The sequence below is a fragment of the Bactrocera latifrons genome, unplaced genomic scaffold (genome assembly GCF_001853355.1).
Source record: "Bactrocera latifrons isolate USDA-ARS-PBARC rearing strain unplaced genomic scaffold, ASM185335v1 scaffold_602, whole genome shotgun sequence".
NCBI lineage: Eukaryota > Metazoa > Arthropoda > Insecta > Diptera > Tephritidae > Bactrocera > Bactrocera latifrons.
In genome coordinates this window covers 52,922-71,708 of record NW_017537271.1, presented here as the reverse complement: position 1 = coordinate 71,708, position 18,787 = coordinate 52,922, and positions in this window count along the sequence as shown.

Below are 18,787 nucleotides of genomic sequence, written 5' to 3'. Positions count from 1 at the left end.
AACTACAAATTGAGTTGATGATAGGCAGTGCGTTGTTTCTTTATGAAGCGTGAATTTCCGAAAGAACAAAAAAAATTAATAAATTGAGTAAAGTATTTTCTCAAATTTAATTTGTATGTGCTTGCTGGGTAATCGTCCCAATGCACTTGCACGCCTGGTCTTCTGATGTGTACACAAACAAAATTGATGTATGCTTAATCACTTTATTACAATTGCGAATACAAATGCAAATAAAATTCACAAGTACTTATTTGATTTATATCCACTATTCACTTTCACTTTGCTCACTGGGCTATTTTCGAACTATTTCGATTTCACCACTATACTCTGGTTTGTTGGGATGGCCTGTCCTGCTTTGCCTTTGCTGCTGTGCCTTTGCTGCTGTGCCTTTGCTGTTCTCCCTTTGCTGTTTAGCCTGTGCTGCTTTGCCTGAGCTGATTTGCCTTTGCTGCTCTTCCTTTTGCTGCTCGGCCTGTGCTGCTTTGCATTTGCTGCTCTCCCTTTGCTGCTATGCCCGTGTTGCTTATCTTTGCTGTTCTTCTTTTTGCTGCTCGGCCTGTGCTGCTCGGCCTGTGCTGCTTTGCCTGTGCTGCTCTTTGACTTTCTGCTGTTTGGCTTTCTTGCCTGTCGCTCACTTCACTTTTCTTTGTATATTTTTGTTTTTTTTTTTTTGGTTTGCACTCGCGAAACTGCAGCTGCGTTATTGCTGCTTGCCTTTATTGCTATTCGAGCAATATATGGAAAGGCAGAGTTGAGCGACTAGACTCAAATTAACGATATGAAAACACAAAAACCGAGAGAGATTGTTGACGCTCCAGACGATTTTGTGCGTCCAAGAAATTTATTATGTTATTCGGATAACAGTGTGTTTTTTGTATATGCAAAGTGAAATGATCAGTGCATTTGTCAGGTGTATTTATTGTTGTACTTAAATGAAGTACAATACAACCTGCAGTCTTGTGCGTGGATTTTGTGGGTAGAGTGCCAAAAATAAGTTTTGGTCTCCACTTCACACAGCACAATAGGTTTTGTACATAAATGATGCACAAATTAACCAATCTATTGCCTTATAGCTTACAGAGCACAAATCCAAAATATGTTTGGCTGTAACTTGCGAGTTGCTGAATCGGGCAAATTATGCACTTTCACTTTAATTAAAATCAACTTGTTACCTGTTATCCGGCTCGAAGGACCAATGATAATTCGGGTGGTGGTGCACGGTGCTCGTTCGTTCCGTGGTTTTGGTTGGCCGTGGGGAAACGGTCGGCGCAAGTTATTCCACAAATATTAAATAGAAAAAAATATTAAATAAAAAAATAGATTCATATAATATGTATATTTACAAAATAACAAATTGGACAAACACTTACCACGTCTGGATCGGTGAGCGGTCGCAAAAGAAGAGAGCGCGCGCAACTTCTTTTAGTTAGAGTTTAGTTGCGCGCGAATTAAACTTCGAAAAGGAAGAAAGAAAAGATTGTTCTGCCGATACAGACGTGGCAAAGAAAATTGGGCGGGGGCGGCGGCAACACAACAAATCACTACTTAGTCCTGTCATACATTAATTATATTTAATAATAAATCAATTTTATAACTAAAAATATATGTACAACTCCAAAATATAACACGTTGTCAAAAGTGTATTTTGCAAAGGGAGATTCCTTTGAGAGGAACGACATAGATTTTGAAGAATATATTAAAAAATTTAAAATTATGAATAAAGTCTTATTATTTTTTGCTCATAGTAATACTATTTTAATGAACACAGATATATGAGATTTGCCTGTAGCTCTAATGGCAGTCCAGTAGCGATGGTGATTGCATAGAAAATCATTATAAGCGTAAAATAGAAATCTCGTTAAAATTCATATCAAATATTATTTTATCAAGTGCTAGTGACCCGGTACGTGCTTCATTACATATGAAGTGAAAAAATAAAAAATAAATGTTTCAATGTTTTATTCATTTATTCACACCAAAAATATATTTAATTCATTGCCAGCTAATTTAAGACTTAATTGTAATCGTTTGAATTGATCATATCAGTTGGAATCATAGAGTTACGCGGAATCAAAAAACGTCTACCCTTGATTTAGCAGTTAAGATCGTAGCTTCAATCAAATTTGGCAACAACTTTTTCAATGCCAACTGCAACAGGTTGAAAGAGTTTAATAATTTTAGTAGCACCATAAGATGTCATTTGGTATGTCGAATTGTATTGTTAAACATAACTTAAAAAAGCTTCGACGTTTGAGATATCCCAAAAATTAATGAATACAATGGTTCGTGATCATTTCAGCCAAAGTAGCACGACATATTCGTGATCGACGTGCAAGATGCAGTACAGGGTCAAGCAGTCTGTTATCGTCTTATTAATGGCACATCATTTGCATTCGCCGACCTATATTTGTTCGTCTGGCTCGTGACATCTTTCCTTCATATAAATAAGAATAACTCATTATATGTACATATGTATTTCACTTTAACTGTTCAAGACTTACCTTTGCTTGAAAATTAAATAAAGCCGGTTGAGGATATAAAGCACCGACGACTCTCTAAAAAACTGAAAAAAGTACACTCATGCATATACATAGTATACCTTTGAACAATTTAAGACTCACCGTTTGTATAAATGCACTCAACAATATGTTAAAAATTATAAACACAAAGCAAGAATTATCGCTGACAATTTGCTTTAATCGAAGCACGTCCGAAATGAAATGACCACAACATAATATTTGACATCTCCATATTTGAAACAAAAATCACCATTAACATTTATTGAATTTATTTGTTACAAAAAAGGGATTCATGAAGAACTGCTCAGCCGATTTTGTGTAAACTTCACATAAATCATCTACTAAACAGTCCGAACAAAGTCTAAAGGTTTGTTGTGGATAGGTGAGTCCGTTCTTAAGTTATAAAATTACAACCAAAGGTGGCATTACTTTTTATATACATATATAGATATAATAAAATTAACTGTATGTAATTGAAATTGTAAATATTTTCAGTACCTAGTACTGTTACTTTTTCATATACAGTCTTCGTGGGATTCAACCATTGAAGAGTAGTTGTGTCAAAAGACTATCTTGGAGCGGTGAGGTGATTAACATTTCATGCTCCATTACTTGCCGCAATTCATGGTCATATAATTAAAATCATTATTTGTGTTTCTATGTACTCTATTTAATACCTTTAACTTATTTCTTTTCAAATTGTTTCACTTTAGTTAAGTAAAATTTGTTTTCGTCTGTACAGCTGCCAGATTACAAATAGATTAATCGTCATGTAACTATTTTTTATAAACTGTAGTATACAAATCGCAATGTCATTTTAAATAACGGTATTACAAATGAGATTATAGCAAGAATATAGAAATATTTTTTCGATATGGTCCCCTCTTACTTTAACACAAGTACTCGGATGATTTAGTCATCAATCAATAGTAAGACATAGTAGGCACAGTTTCTATTGGTATTGACGATACTGCTCGAACCAGAGTTTTTTTAATTTAATTTTTTGTTGTTGTCTACTTAAGTGCACCCACTACCTACTTTTTCCAATATATCACTCACTACCACTTTATTAAAAACGAAATGTAAGGGAATTTATATTTAAAATGATTTTAATAGATCAGGTAATTTTTACCAGAAAATTTGTAAAGAACAAGAGACTAGAGATAAATGCGAGACGGTGTCCAGATGACGCAACGAGAGTTAGTGTTGATTCGATGTAGCCCAGTGGTTACTGATGTGTCGATCTTGATGTAGCGCTCCAGATTACCGACGACTCGAATTAACGCCCTCAGGGTCGGTGAATTATATATCGGCGTAGAGGTGTTAACGCGGCGCAGTGTATATATGAATGTCTTGTAGAAGAATGCTGCTATGCGGATAGTGTGTGACGAATTGATGTTTCCTATCCTGCTGTCCATCCTTTTAGTGGTACAGGTGTGGTGAGTTGGGTTGTAGTAATCAGCTGTGGTGAATTGCGCTATTGCATTAGGATGCGCCAGTTTTACCGGGTAGAGGGGGTGGATACTTAACTCATTTAAACGGTTTTGGATTCGACAGCTCATTTTCTCAAATCCTGACCACAAACAATAGTTTAAAGGAGTAAAAGCCACCGCTCGGTAGTTGTGCCGAAGAAGAATCGTGCTCGAAGATTTAATGTTATCCATCGAAAGAATTATTGCTTAACTGCTTCATCACGCCTTCTAAAACCTCCTGCTGTTACAATGTTGCTGCAGTTTTAAGCCTCGGAAGTGAAGAGGTGTAATAAATGATTATGACCATGTTGAACCCTTTGAATAAAATATTTTGCGTAGTTTTTGCCGTTTTTGTTTTTTTATCTATTCAAGGCTTTGTAAGGTTCGCAGACCATTGTTATGGCTGTTAAGGCTCAAGAACGACAACATCTCTTTCTGTCGTTCGTTCGTGTGTAAGCGAAAGAAGGCTTGTTAGAATAACGAAAATCATTACATATAGTAAAGGGTTTTTCAATAGCTGCGCAACAAAAGTAGACCAATAAGGGCAGCAAAGCACGCCATATTTTTTTCCCGTTCTTTCGACACTTCTCTTCAGTAAGGTTTGCTATTTCATCATGGAGAGATACAATCCAATGAGTCGAAATTATTAAAATTTACTACCGAAATTCGGTGTGAGTGGCCTTAACTTTAAGATAAAATATAATAAAACAAAAACGGTTTTTGATATCAATGAAATTATTTATTCCAATGAAGGTACATTCGTAAATACTCCATCGAGAATCCATTGCATTCCGAAAAAATTACGGTTTGGTGCGGTTTATGGGCCGGCGGCGTCACTGGGTCGTACTTCTGTGATGATCAAGATCGGCACTTTACTGTGAATGGGAATCGTTACCGCTCAATGATAACCGAATATTTTCGGCCTGATTTGGATGATATTTCCTTGGGTAACAAGGTCACACAGCAAATGTCACAGTGCCCTGTGTAGATTGCGACGAGGAGGCGGAATTTTTCACAGGGGAGCTGAATTAGTTCTTTAAATCTGGGGAGGTTGTATCCTCCTAGAAACAGCTTGGTGTGGCGCATACTTGCTGCCTGTCGCCGGTGCCGTTCTCTCTCCACTCTCTCCTCCGTGCGGAGCAGCTCTTTAAGAGTGTGGGGTTTTACCGCTATGTATGGCTCCGGTCCCAACATCTTTGACGCTGCTGCAGTGCGGGCCAGTTCGTCGGCCTTCTCCATACCTTGTACTTCCTTGTGGCCGTCTCTCCCGGAAAGTATGCGGAAGCGGGGACGAAGTCCGATCCTTCCTTGTCCTTCACCTGTACCGCCACCAGATCTTGCGTTAGAAACTCTGAAATACAGAAAAAGTCTATATCGGCTCTAACGACTACACAGGAGCGGGGTCTCTCGCTAGAGAGATCCCAGATTACYTTGCTTCTTCTCGAGTTGAGGCCTCTTACCTCTCCTTTGAACACCCAAGGTTCCTGGATTACGAGGATGCTCAGGTTATCCGAGATGAACCTCTTCACGATGACAGCCGAGGCTGCCGATGCGTGATGTAGGTACACCTGAGCCACTTCCATGCCGGCACTGGAGCCTATATTATAGGTTCAATGAGAGACAGGTCCTCGTCCTCGATCTCATCATCAACCTGCATCTCCAGCCCTTCCAGAAGCTCTTGGGTGGATGGCATGCCTTCCTGCTCATTGAGGAGCTCGTTGCTCCTGGTTCCATCCGCGGCGGTGGCCGCAGCCTGCCCATCCAAGATGGGGTCGAAACCACAGCGGCAGTCGCCTCATGCGCTGCTGGGCGGGTTACGGATGGAGCCGGCGAAACGGTCCGCCCCGTTGTGGGTTCTTGGCTCGTCGCCGACGTTGCCTTGGGCCTCCATGGCCTCACTACAATTTTGCCGAACCTGAAGTTCAGCCTGAATCCCTTTTGCCTTATATACTTATAGGATTCATCGTCTATCGACATGTTGAGGTTCCACCCTGAACCCTCAACGCTGCCTGCTACGACCTTCCACGCGGAGGTGCTTAAGCCATCGTTCTGGTTTCCTACCAGATTAAGCACGAATTCGTGGGTTTTATCACCGCTCCTCGGGAAGAATGCCACCATGTTATGCAGTGGTCGCCTCTCCGTACACACAGGGCTGGACCCTTCCAACCCTCTAACCTTGGCGTGATTTCAATCAGCCAGGTGGCCGACCTCTCCTCCTGACAGTCGACCAGCAGCATACCGCCCTTAAAGAAAATGCCGTTGAAGGCGCCAGTAGCCTTTGTCAGTACATAGGGCATTAACTAGGCAGTCTTGAAGAGCCGTCAGCTGTTCGGACCCTAGGGCCTCCGCTGGGTAGTTGCAGGGCAACACTGCCATCCGGATGCTCTTAACAGAGTACTTCGGCTGGCGGTTCTCGTCGGTTGCTGGTTGGGGTTGGAGCACTTTCCAATAGCTTCCTGTGGTCTCTCTCCACATATTCTTTTGGGCCTTGGTGGTTCTTGGGGAGTTATATGGCCGCTTTTTCTTTTATCAATATGGCTCGGTGCCTCTTGGGGCGCCGGCTTTGCTACACTTCGTCCTTCCGACAAGGCAGCTTTAGCTCGGCGACGCCTTTGGTTTCTGCGTCTTGTTGCAGACGAACCATTGGCACTAGCGCGTTGTGCATTATTAGGAGAGGGATTTCTCAACCTGCTCCTACTCAGAGCCCGCTTTTCCGCTGTCTCCGGTGTCATTCCGTCCTGTAGGGATCTGAGGTACCTCTTGAGAGTGGCTCCGCTCATTCCCGCTCTTCGTGGGTCGTCGTGACCTCCTGGTCGTCCTGGCTCCTGGGTACATGGAATGTTCCCTCGTTGTCGTTTTCTTTTACGCTCACCCCTTAATTCCACTTTCGTGAAACCACCCTCCTCTCCGCAGATGATCCTGCTAGAGGGGGTTGTGGGGCCGGCTTTCGCGTGATTTGCTGCGATCGCGGCTGACCCCGCTGCGCCTGTAGGAGGGCACGTCGTCGTCGTCGCGTGCATGCTCCTCCAAGAGTGCTCGCTTTTGTACTAGTCCTGCTCGTTGTACTAGTGCTTCCGCCGCTGTTAGCCGTCGTTGCTATGGATGTGGTCGTTGTTGTTGTTTTTGTTTATTCAGCTTTTTCTTTTTGGCCCTTACTGTGAGCCTCCCGGTCTATTCTTATTAAGGGGAAATCTAAAGTCCGCTGCGCCAGAGCCCCTTGACGCAGTAAGGCCACCGTTACTTCCCAAGGCGGCCCGGTGTTGGGAAGGCTCCGTGCGAATACAGCCGAATTTACCTCCTGGCTGCAAATCATCCAATGGGCACAGGTCGCATAACACCCTGGATTAGGAGGTGGTAGCTTTTGGTCGCCGCCCACATGCAGCGTCTGCCAGCCCTCAGGAGAGATGCTATACCCCTTGTGGTTGGGAGATGCCGTGCTGCGCTGCGGTTTAAGCCCCTGCACCACGACAAGGTGCCTACCATTCGCAGAGGTTAGTGATATTTATTTTTCCTTACTGATCTTTTAAAGTCCGCTAAATACTTGTCCAAGCCAATTTTAACTTAATAATCTAAAATGAACAAAACGTATTATTTTTATTATAGAAAACTAAGAAATTTTGGACTATTAGTTTTTAGTGAGGTAATAAATAGTTTTTGTTTTTTACATTATAACGATTCTACTTTTTTTCAATATAACATTATTAAGTATCATATTTCACATTAAGAAAGTGCGCTAAATCTCTGTCCATATCTGTATATAAATGATCAGGATGACAAGAAAAATTGAAATCTGGTTGGTTGTCTATCAGTCCGTTCGTGGAAGCTACCACAAATTGTCATTGACAATACATATAGTGCCATAATTAAGATATAAAACTACTTTGGTACAGAGGATCGCAGTAGCTTTTTTTTGAAAAAGTGGGCGTGGCCGCGATCTGTTACAAGTTAAAGGGGGTTCTGGTCTAGACGCAGGAAATTTGTACATTTTTTAAACTAAGATAAAAAAATGAAAAACATTTTTACTATCCATTTTTTTATATGTTTTTTCGGACATTTTAATAGAAAAAAAATTACAAGAAAAAAACCAAAATTCGACGAGATACGGGACGGTGGAGTGGTGGCTTCAAAAAAACGGTACGTCCTGGTTGTCGTGATTTCAACCCTTGTAGAGACCTAAGCCACAAAAAATAAGAAGATTCTTTATTAGTAAGGATGTTGACCATTTGCAAAAAAAAAAAAAAAAAATAATTGCTTGATTTTTTCGAATTTTTAAAAAATACTTCAAATCAAAATTTTTGGAAATCCAAGGCAGACAAGATAGAGCATTGTATAAAGAAGATATATACCAAATTTTAAGGGAATCGGTACAGTAGAAATTGAGGTATCATGTCAACTACCTCAATATTGATTATCGGTTGATGGTCGTCCTCAACGCGTTTTCGACTATCTGTGAGGTATTTGTCAAAAACACATGCCCGCGCCAAAGAAATATTACCGAAGGCCTTTTGCAACATTATGAACATTTCGGCACCAAAAATTCCATTCCGTGCACAAAATTTAAGGGAACTTCTTTGTTGAATAATTTCACTTATCGTAAAAGCACCGAATGCACTTTTTGTACTTCAGAAAGACAAGTGCATGCTAAATACTAATATTTATTTTGATGCGACACAAAGTTGTAACTGACAGTCATTCCAACCTAAAAAAAATATTTTTGACGAATGGGTTTTCGCGCGAAATTTTAATTAAAAATTTTCACAATTTTTACCCACAGTAGTAAATAATCATAATTACTTATGTGTTTTCTTTCAATATGATGAAGGAGGAAAGATCTGACATCACAAGTATGCCTTATTTTGAAGAAAATTAGATTTTAACATTTTTTTTTTATAGATTATTGGAAAGATAATTATGACAATCGAAAATTACCACTCAAGAAACAGATTTAGAAATATTAATCAGGGGTGTTGTGGAATCTGGTAGTTGTCGGAAGCAGAATTGAAACCGATAAAAAAGAAAAAGCAGTAGGTGTCATGAATTCAGACATTATTGGCTTGATATTCGAAATAGAATTTGTATCGGTTTTGGGTGTCACGGAAACCAATTTTATCGGTTTTGCTGTCAGAACAAAGCAAGAAGATAGTCGCACACCGATTTGAAATGTAAGTTAAGAAATCAAGTTATTTTATTGTTACGAATTGATGTATCTTTGTTTGTATAGGACAAAACATAAGTATAAAATACGAAAAGTCTTAATTATTGAGTTTTGGAAAAAATGCGGATATTTAAGAGGAAACCTGCTTTTAATGCTTTAAAGCGAAATTTCTAGGGTTTATAGTTATATATTTTAACATCCCCCGAAAATTTTTTGGATATGAATTTTTTGATATTCTGCCTTAGGGAAGCAATTGCCCGATGCATCTCGCGGGTGCATCTGTCGCACGGCGGGCAGTATGCAGGACGCAATTTCTATGGGAAACAGAAAATTTAAAAATATTCATATTTATTAAAAGCGTATCGATGACTTAATATAGAAAAGGCGTATCTACACTTTTCGTTACTCTTCASGAGAAGGAAAAAACTGAAAAAAACCTTAAAAAGCTTAAGATGCAAAAAACATTTCTATGCAATTTTAATTCAAAACAGGTAACAAATTCAATTGTATAATTTTGTTATTATTTTTAATTTCTTTGAAGTTATTTGAGATAGGGCTTTATGTTATTATTTTTCTTGAAAATAAATTTAAGTTAGCGCTTTTTGTCGTAAGTTAAAATTAGGCCAAACTTATATAATAATTCATGTTTGAAGTCAAATAAATAAATAATTAAAACTAAAATATATATTTCAAGGCAGATGTTATAATACTGAAAACAAATTAGATTTTATAAGGTAAATTATCATAAAAATTGTGGCAATCTGCTGGAAGAAATTTTTTTAGATGGTCCCACTTTTTTTTAGAAATAGCTATTTTCTCTTTATAAAGAAAATCGGGGGACACATTTTCAATCGGAAACCTCGATCTCTGTGGGAGTAACTGATATTCATCTGTTACATTTGTTTTAAAATAAATTGATCCTGACGAGTCATACGCTAAGGTTCGAAGCATGCTTAATGTATGGTAATTTAAGAAAAGTTTAAGTATATATATCTAAAGAGTGGTTTCAGTGTGCAATATTCACCTGGTCGTAATGATGTGTATATCTTTGAAATATTTTCGAAATTTAAAAAATAATCATAACGCAAATGGTGCGCTTGTAGAGGTGCTGGAACTTTTCTAGATTCCTTAATGAGTTGAACAAATTGAGACGGCAAGTTTATTTGTTTTTTGTTTATTTTTATCTCTATAAGGGAATGCGATGCATCACATTCCATTTGCGTATGACCACTTATTAAAAACTTCTGTTCTATTATTTCGCTTTCCTTTGAAAAATTCAACAAGGCGTTAGACAAAACAGTATTACGGTTTTGGTGAAAGCCACCATCCGAGTAAATAATAATGTGATGGGTTTCAGGCGATTGAGCATGGAAATTCCTTAAATGCTTAATAATACATGTAGCAAAAACGGAAGAGACTAAATTTCCGTCGTCCCACACATAATTATCTGATTCATGCGTTACAATATTATAGAGAGTAAAGTTATGTGGTTGAAGCTTCATTTTATAATATGCAGCACTCGCGATTCAGCATTTTTGATATCGTTTTGCTTTTCTGCACGCATTTTTCCGATTTTTCTCTATGTTTTTCGTATAGCTCATCGGAAACATTATTAGCTTTATGTGATACGCATAAATTGCACTGATCTTTTCTTCACTTAAAAATAGAATAATTTAATTCCTTTATTAATTGCGTAAATATTGGGTACGACAATTTAAGGCGTACATTTTCTTTTTCGGATTCACACTCGTTGACATAAAGCTTGTAAATCTCCTGATATGAGGAAAAATCCGATTCGAAGTAAAACTTTTTGCTATTTTTTCGACAATAATGTGACTCCATTTTGGCAACTCCTCTAGCCATTTTTTTTTTTTAGAAAGTCACGTCGGTTTTTGTTGCGCTGACCTATAACTGATGATCGCTTAGCATTTTTGCGCAAAATTAAAGCTTTATCGATCGGGACTGCGTTGAGTACCGTGTTTACCGGCGCTGCTAATCCAATTTCGAACCATCTTTTCCTTTACTCTTAGTGTTGCATAAAACATTTCACGGCACACTTGTAATCGCTTTGAATTATGACTCAAGAAATATGATATGGACTGATTCCGTCTCGAATTTTCAGAGGTTTTCCTTTTTGTTCCAGAAAAGCTTGTAAGACCTGCAACATACTGCCTCTTTTGCTCCCAGGACATCTCCCAAAACAAACTAAAAATTTCTTTTCGTGTGGACTCATTAAACGTCGAACACTTTCTCACCGCACTTTTTACACAAAATCGTGATGAACATGGCTCTCCTAATTGCCTAGAACGTTTTTGACAAAGTTCTTTTTTTGATATACCCAAATATTTCACGCCTTCCATTCTTTTTCTTTTATTTACATTTTGTTTCCATTCGGATTTGTTATTAGTATTTTTCCTTTTTGGAACACCATCTGAATCAGAATTTTCTTTTGCACAATTCATGTTATTAAAACTTTCAATCAAAAAACTGTTTCCAACACAAAAACGCTAATTGAACTGACACAAAAAACAAAAACAAAAACGCAACGTAGCACAGAAAATATGCTTGTGCTAGACAAACTCGGGGAAATCCCGTTTTCTTTTAAAGTAAATACAAAAGCAAAACAATAAGAATAAGAAATAAGAAATGTAGTGCAATTTCTGTTGTGACTTTGATTGTATGTCTATTTTAAATTCAACTTTAAATGACTTAGGGTTTTTTTCTTAAAAAAAAAAAAAAAACTTAAAAGGAGTTAGGGCTTTCTTTATATGACTATAAATCTGTTCATTTTTTAAGGGAGGAGTATTTGACAGTGGTCTACCAGAATACATTACAAACGCGATTTCGAAAAAAATTTAGATACGCCTTTTCTATATTAAGCCAACGGTATGTTCAAGTTAAACTAGCAAAAATTTCAAAAAAGTGTAAAAATCTAAAATTTCTACAAATTTGAAAAAAGTGGCGTTTGACTAAAAATGTTACTTTATGTTGTTTAAACATATGTTCAAATTTAAATTTTCTTAGTATATTTCAGTTTAAATAGAAGATAATTTAATGACAAAGATAATAAACTTTGCCCCAATATCATACGAGGTTTAGTTTTTTTTATCCTGCCCGCCAATTAAGAAAAATCGTAAAACTGAAAAACCGAGAAATCGCGGGTCAAAGTTTTCGCTTTCTGCCCAAGCGCTCATATACATATGTACATATCTACTAGACGGTCGGTCAATATTTCCCTTCTAGCTTCGACAATATTTCGAGTTCCCATTTATAATTTTGGAGTAATATTCTTAGATAATTTCTAAAGAGATTTAAGTAAAAAAAAGTAGATTTTTTGAAGCTTCTAAAGCAGGTTCTTCTCTTAAAGAAGATTTACAAATCGTAATTTAACACCCAAATGCGTATTTATTCATTCGATAAATGTTATCTCTTAGAGCCGTTTTCACAGTGATTAGTTAACGAATGGTTGAAGATAACTAATTGGTTTTCATTTCAAAGTGAATTGTCAACCATTAGTTAACTCATCTCCGGGGCATTGGTTGACGATTGGTTAACAAACAGCTGTTCGAATGTCAAACTATTAATTTTTATTAAAAGAAAAGTAAAATAAATCTAAAAAGCAATTTGGTGGGAAGTAGTGATCACAACAATGGAGTTCAGTGACAGTGACGACGATTACGAAGAGCTACTAAAAGTGGTAATTTTCCGTCGGAAAAAAGAAATCCGGGAGCGATTTAATTTCTTTCAACTTTATGATGAAAATGACTTTAGAGAGCGTTCCCGACTCTGCAAAGGTGCTGCATGGAAAGTATTGCAGCTCATACGTCCAGATATACAGCATGCTACCACATGGTATCACTTTTTTAACGCTTTGCCTGCCGATTTCTACATAAAATTTTTACCTAGGAATAATGCGTTGTCGCCGGATCTATTGTTGGCCATTACGTTGAATGCGGAACTATTTCGTAATAGAAAAAGCATATTTTCTTTTAATGTACAMACGATTTGCGATGCTCGTTTGATGATTTTAGACATAGTTGCTAGGTGGCCAGGATCAACACATGATGCTACCATATTACGAAACTCTCGTATTTTTGCTCGTCTTGAGAACGGAGAGTTCGGAGATGGACTTGTGCTTGCTGATAAAGGGTATGAAAATAATAAACGGATTTTAACACCCCTTCATTCCGTTAACAGTGCAGCTGAAAGACTATATAACGAATCACATATTCGGTCAAGAAATCCAATTGAACGCTCTTATGGTGTTTGGAAGCAAAGGTTTCCAGTATTGTCTTTGGGTATACGAATGAATTGCACCAAAGTCCAATCAATAATTGTCGCCACAGCAGTGTTGCAAAATATATGCTGCTTACATCGCGATACTGAAGCTCCTCCTTTAGACCCTGAGATTGATAGGCAAATTTTGTCCGTTTGAGGCATACTGAATAATCGCAGCTCTGATCGGCGTACTGAAAAAAATGTGACGAGGAATAATTTAATAAATGGGTACTTTGCAACTTTATAACTGCAAGTCAAGCTTTGTAAGACTATCAATCAGAAGCAAATAATACAACAATGTTATTTAAAAAACTTTTTTTATTTTATGTGTCAAGTTATTTTGTGCTTGTACTGTTTTTTTCCAATTGAAGATTGCGCCATTGAATTTCCTTTAATTGCTCTTCCATTATTTTCATACGCATTTTGTGTTCCACTTCAGATTGCCTTATATGTTGTTCGTTCCTCTTTACTCGCTTTTCATGTTCAGCTTTTAATATTCCAATCTCTACGCGGTATTTTTCTCCGGTCCATTTTGATTTAACAGCGGCCAGCTTCGACCATGATGTATTTGTTTCTTTGCTTTGCGATTCGTCGATTATAAGTTTTTTACATTTGGGAGCTTTTTTTTCGAAGTAGTAGCTGTGTTGGATGTGTTCTTGATCTCTTCAAATTCCTCGCTCCTATCCTGAGATTGCTTAGCACTGATGTTATTTGCTGCCTTATCTGCAAAACCATTACTACATTTAAATGATGGTATTTGAGTAACAGCATGAATATAGACAATGAAACCTCCCAATTCAAGAGCAGAATAATTAAGTAATTTCACAAAAGGATTATCGGAATCGTATACAGATTCCATTCCTTCTAACTGCTCCGAGCCTATTATTGATGTTAACATTACATCAATATCATTGGTGCTAACTTTCAATGGCGGCTCCTGTCGCGATGCAACTTCTTTTTTCGGCTGCTACCTTTTTCTTTAATTCCTTTTTCATGGTGTAATATTTGGTACGCAGCATTTTTTCATCGCGAAATGAAGACGAGGTTCTGCTGTTATATTCCTCCTGAATTTTTAACCAAGCTTTATTTTTCACATCTACCGTAAAAGTATCGCTTTTTTTGCACTCTATCACATTTTTATGTTGTTCTATTATAGCAAGTAATAAATTTACGTCGTTTTCACTGAAATTAATCTTTTCCGTCGCCATTTGAATTGTAATTTTTACCAATTGTGAAATGAAATACAAAAATAAATTGTAAAAATGTAATCTCAAGATCATATGTTTTCTATGGTGCTACCAGACTTTTAGCCAGAAAATTTATTTTTATAACTAAGCACTCTGAAAAACATTGCTTTAGTTAACAAACAGCTGTTGGCTACATTGACTAATAGTCAACCAATCGTTAACTAATCAATGGTTTGAATATTGGTTTTGAGTATGTTCGAAAAGACGAAAATCCAATCAGATTCTGTGACACCATTTAAAATCAGAATTGGTTTGCAATTCTGCCAGCTAAGCAATTCCGTTTTGGATTCCACAACACCCATGAATAATTGAAACTTTATTCGGATAGTTGAAACAAAACCATGTTATACAAAAAAGAGAATAAATAAATTAGGAACACTTTGTAAATGGATAAGGGGAATTTCAGACAATATTTCGTAAAAATGAATAAGATTTTGGTTGAAGTAAAAATATGTAATAACAAACAATTTACAACAAACTCAGAAATTTGTATACTAAGTAATATCAGAATTACCTTATACGGTAAATAACATTGAAGGTGATACTACCACCCAACAATTAAACATAACATAACATAATAAATGCAATAACACATTTTGCATTTAACATTTTGAATACCAATACTAATTACCAACACTGTAAAATTACCATTACAGATCTAATAGATATTTCACATTTTAATATAGCTGAAAAAATTATATAATTATAATTTATATGAAATATCCGAAAATGACATCTAAATATTGTGATGTAAAAGCTACAGCGCAATTAGATGATTTTTTACATACAAAGTTGTAAAACTGAAATTACAAGAGCCTATTACAAGGTAATTGCAAAAAAATAAAAGAGAACATTTTTCAAATAGAAACAATAAAAAGGACAATATTTGTTTAAATCAGTTAAGCCTCCCCTCCTTTCTATCTGGGAATAACTGATACAAATACATTTACATTATTTTACAATTTTTCTATTGTTAAATATAAAATCTCAACATTACTTTTTACTAGTTTAATTAAATTAACTTTTAACCAAAACTCAAGAGCATTTTTTCTTGCCCCAGTTTTAAACATGGTTCTTCGAGCCTGACAGAAAGGTACTATTGGAGAAACAACAACACACAATAAACATACTTATATGTACTTGTGCGGTGAACAAAAAACATAAAAAAGTGAACACTTTTATTTAAAAAAGAATTCGGTTTGTACTAAGAAAAATTTAATTCATATTGACATATTTTACCATACAGTAGAAATAATTAATAATAATAAAAATTAAAATACAGCTACAGCAGCTACATGCTTAAAAACGGTTGCCAAATTTATTTCAGAAAGTGACAGCTTATTAAGATACTGCACTAGGTTTTCCATTTCACCAATTCAAGATCAATTAGAAATAAAATTATATCTTAACAACATTTAAACTCGTCTCGTCGTCATCGCCTTATGATATATACGAAAACTGCTTACACTAATATGAAGAAACAAAAGCTTTGATCTCCGATCAATTAAAYCTAAAAAAATGATTTACTCCACCACATCTTCATTGCACACCACATCATCATTACATTCCACTGCTCGCGAGTTACGTCGCCGTCGTTGCAATCCAAATCGCTGCCGACGTCGCCGTCACAAACTTCGACATTGACTGGTCTGCATAAATGCAACCAAAGCATAAAATGCAACCAAAGCATATTACTCACAAGTAACACAATACCTACCATATTTCATATTTTTACATATCTCTTTCATGTTACGAAAATTGCAATAATGCTTTACATTATGAAATGCCAACTAAACACATTTTGTAAATGAAAAATTACACTAAGAAATTTCAATTTTATTCAAAAAAAGTTTAGAATTAATTTTGACACTGAAGTGCACGGTTGTTTAAATCGCAATTCTCATTTCTGGCGCAGTCGGAGGGCGTACAACTCCAAAGAATTGTACAGAACCACAGTTCTAACGCTTATCGAAAAATATTCTAAAGATTATTATGGAAAAAAAATTACTAAATAAAATCAAACTCATTTAATCAATTTAAGACATTAAGTGAAAAAAAACTCAGTAACAAATCAATTTAAAATGTTCGAAAAAATGAACAACCAAGAACAGCAACAACACCCGGTCACGGAGCTAATCAAAGAAGCAGCGCGAATCCGCTTATACTTCGGAAATGGGGAGAATGACTTAACATCATTCCTACGGGAGGTCGACTTGATACTTCCTCCATTTAACGACAACTCAGCAATATAACAATATATCCTGGAGAGGCACATCAAAACCAAAATACAGGGGGAAGCACTCCGAGTTATCCAGACCTTAAGCGAGGCAGCAACGTGGAATAAAATTAAACTGGAACTGATCAACAATTTTGGAGTCCGCGAAACGTACAACAAACTTCTTCATCGAGCAAAATCGATGAAGAGCTATAACGTAAGTGAATATTATTACAATTTAAGAAATRTATTAGATAAAATGAACGCCAAGTATAACGAAGATGCGGAGAAACCATTTTTGAGCAACATATCGCCACACTTATCTTCAATAGTGTATGCGAGAAATATAAATTCGCTTAGATTAGCTTACTACACCCTAGAAACAACATGCTTAATAAACTATAACAACAACGGTAAAAGGAATTATTTTTACAATAATAATTATAATAAGAATAATAATAACAATAATAATAATAATGACATGAGATCTTAACACCAATAGCAATGGTTCAACTCCAATAATAGCATTACGCAAAACAGAAACGCAGGACAAAACCGACTAGTAGATACCGGATCCTGTCTCTTATACACATCTAGATGTGTATAAGAGACAAGGAATTATTTTTACAATAATAATTATAATAAGAATAATAATAACAATAATAATAATAATGACATGAGATCTTAACACCAATAGCAATGGTTCAACTCCAATAATAGCATTACGCAAAACAGAAACGCAGGACAAAACCGACTAGTAGATACCGGATCTACTACCTCGTTGATTGACCAAAACATTTTCTCTCATTATAAACGTAGCAAATTAAATAAACAACTTTTATTTCATACCCTGTCCGAAAAAACCGTTACAACACACGAACTAATAACACCACTACCAAAAGAATTCAACGAAAACAGTTATATTGCTTGGAAGGTAACAAGTTTTAACGATAGGAATTTTGGTGCCATAGTAGGACAAAATATCCTGAAACCAATGGAAGCAATCATTAATTTAGGAGAAAGTTTTATAGAAATTAATAAAGTGAAAACACATTTTATAAATAAATGCCCCTTCAACTACGAGGAAATCCACAATATTGAAAGCTACCCAGAGGAAAACTCTATTGAGGAAATCGGAAACAAATTATATCATGAAAATATGAATGACGAAGAAGTAAATAAACTAAAAATGTTAGTGAAAAAAAATAATAAATTATTCTTTACTGACGGGCAGATGCTAACGCATACACATGAAATTAAACACGAAATAATTACAACAACGGACAGACCATCTTACGCAAAAATATATCGCTATCCCCAAATAAATCAGAAGGAAATACAAATTAAGGATATGCTAGAACAGGGAATAATACAGGAAAGTAATTCACCATATAACTCACCCCTTTGGATACTACCGAAGAAAATAGACAATTCTGGCGAAAGAAAATGGAGGCTAGTCGTCGATTACAGRAGCCTTAATGAAATCACTGTTAATGACAAATTCCCGATACCAAATATAGATAGTATTTTAGAGAAACTAGGAAGAGCTCAATACTTCACAACCCTGGATCTGGCAAAAGGATTTCACCAGGTTCTAATTAAAGAAAGCGATAGAAAGAAAACAACATTCTCAACTCTTTTAGGACACTATGAATTCATCAGAATGCCATTCGGGCTCAAAAACGCCCCGGCCACCTTCCAACGCTTAATAAATTCAGTACTTAGGGAATATATAAATAAAATCTGTGTAGTTTATCTTGACGACATATTGATATTTAGTACAAATATCGATGAGCACACAGAAAGTATCCAAATTTTTTTTAAACAAATTAGCAGAATACAATTTAAAAATTCAGATAGATAAGTGCAAATTCTTCGCAAAGTCAACAGAATATTTAGGC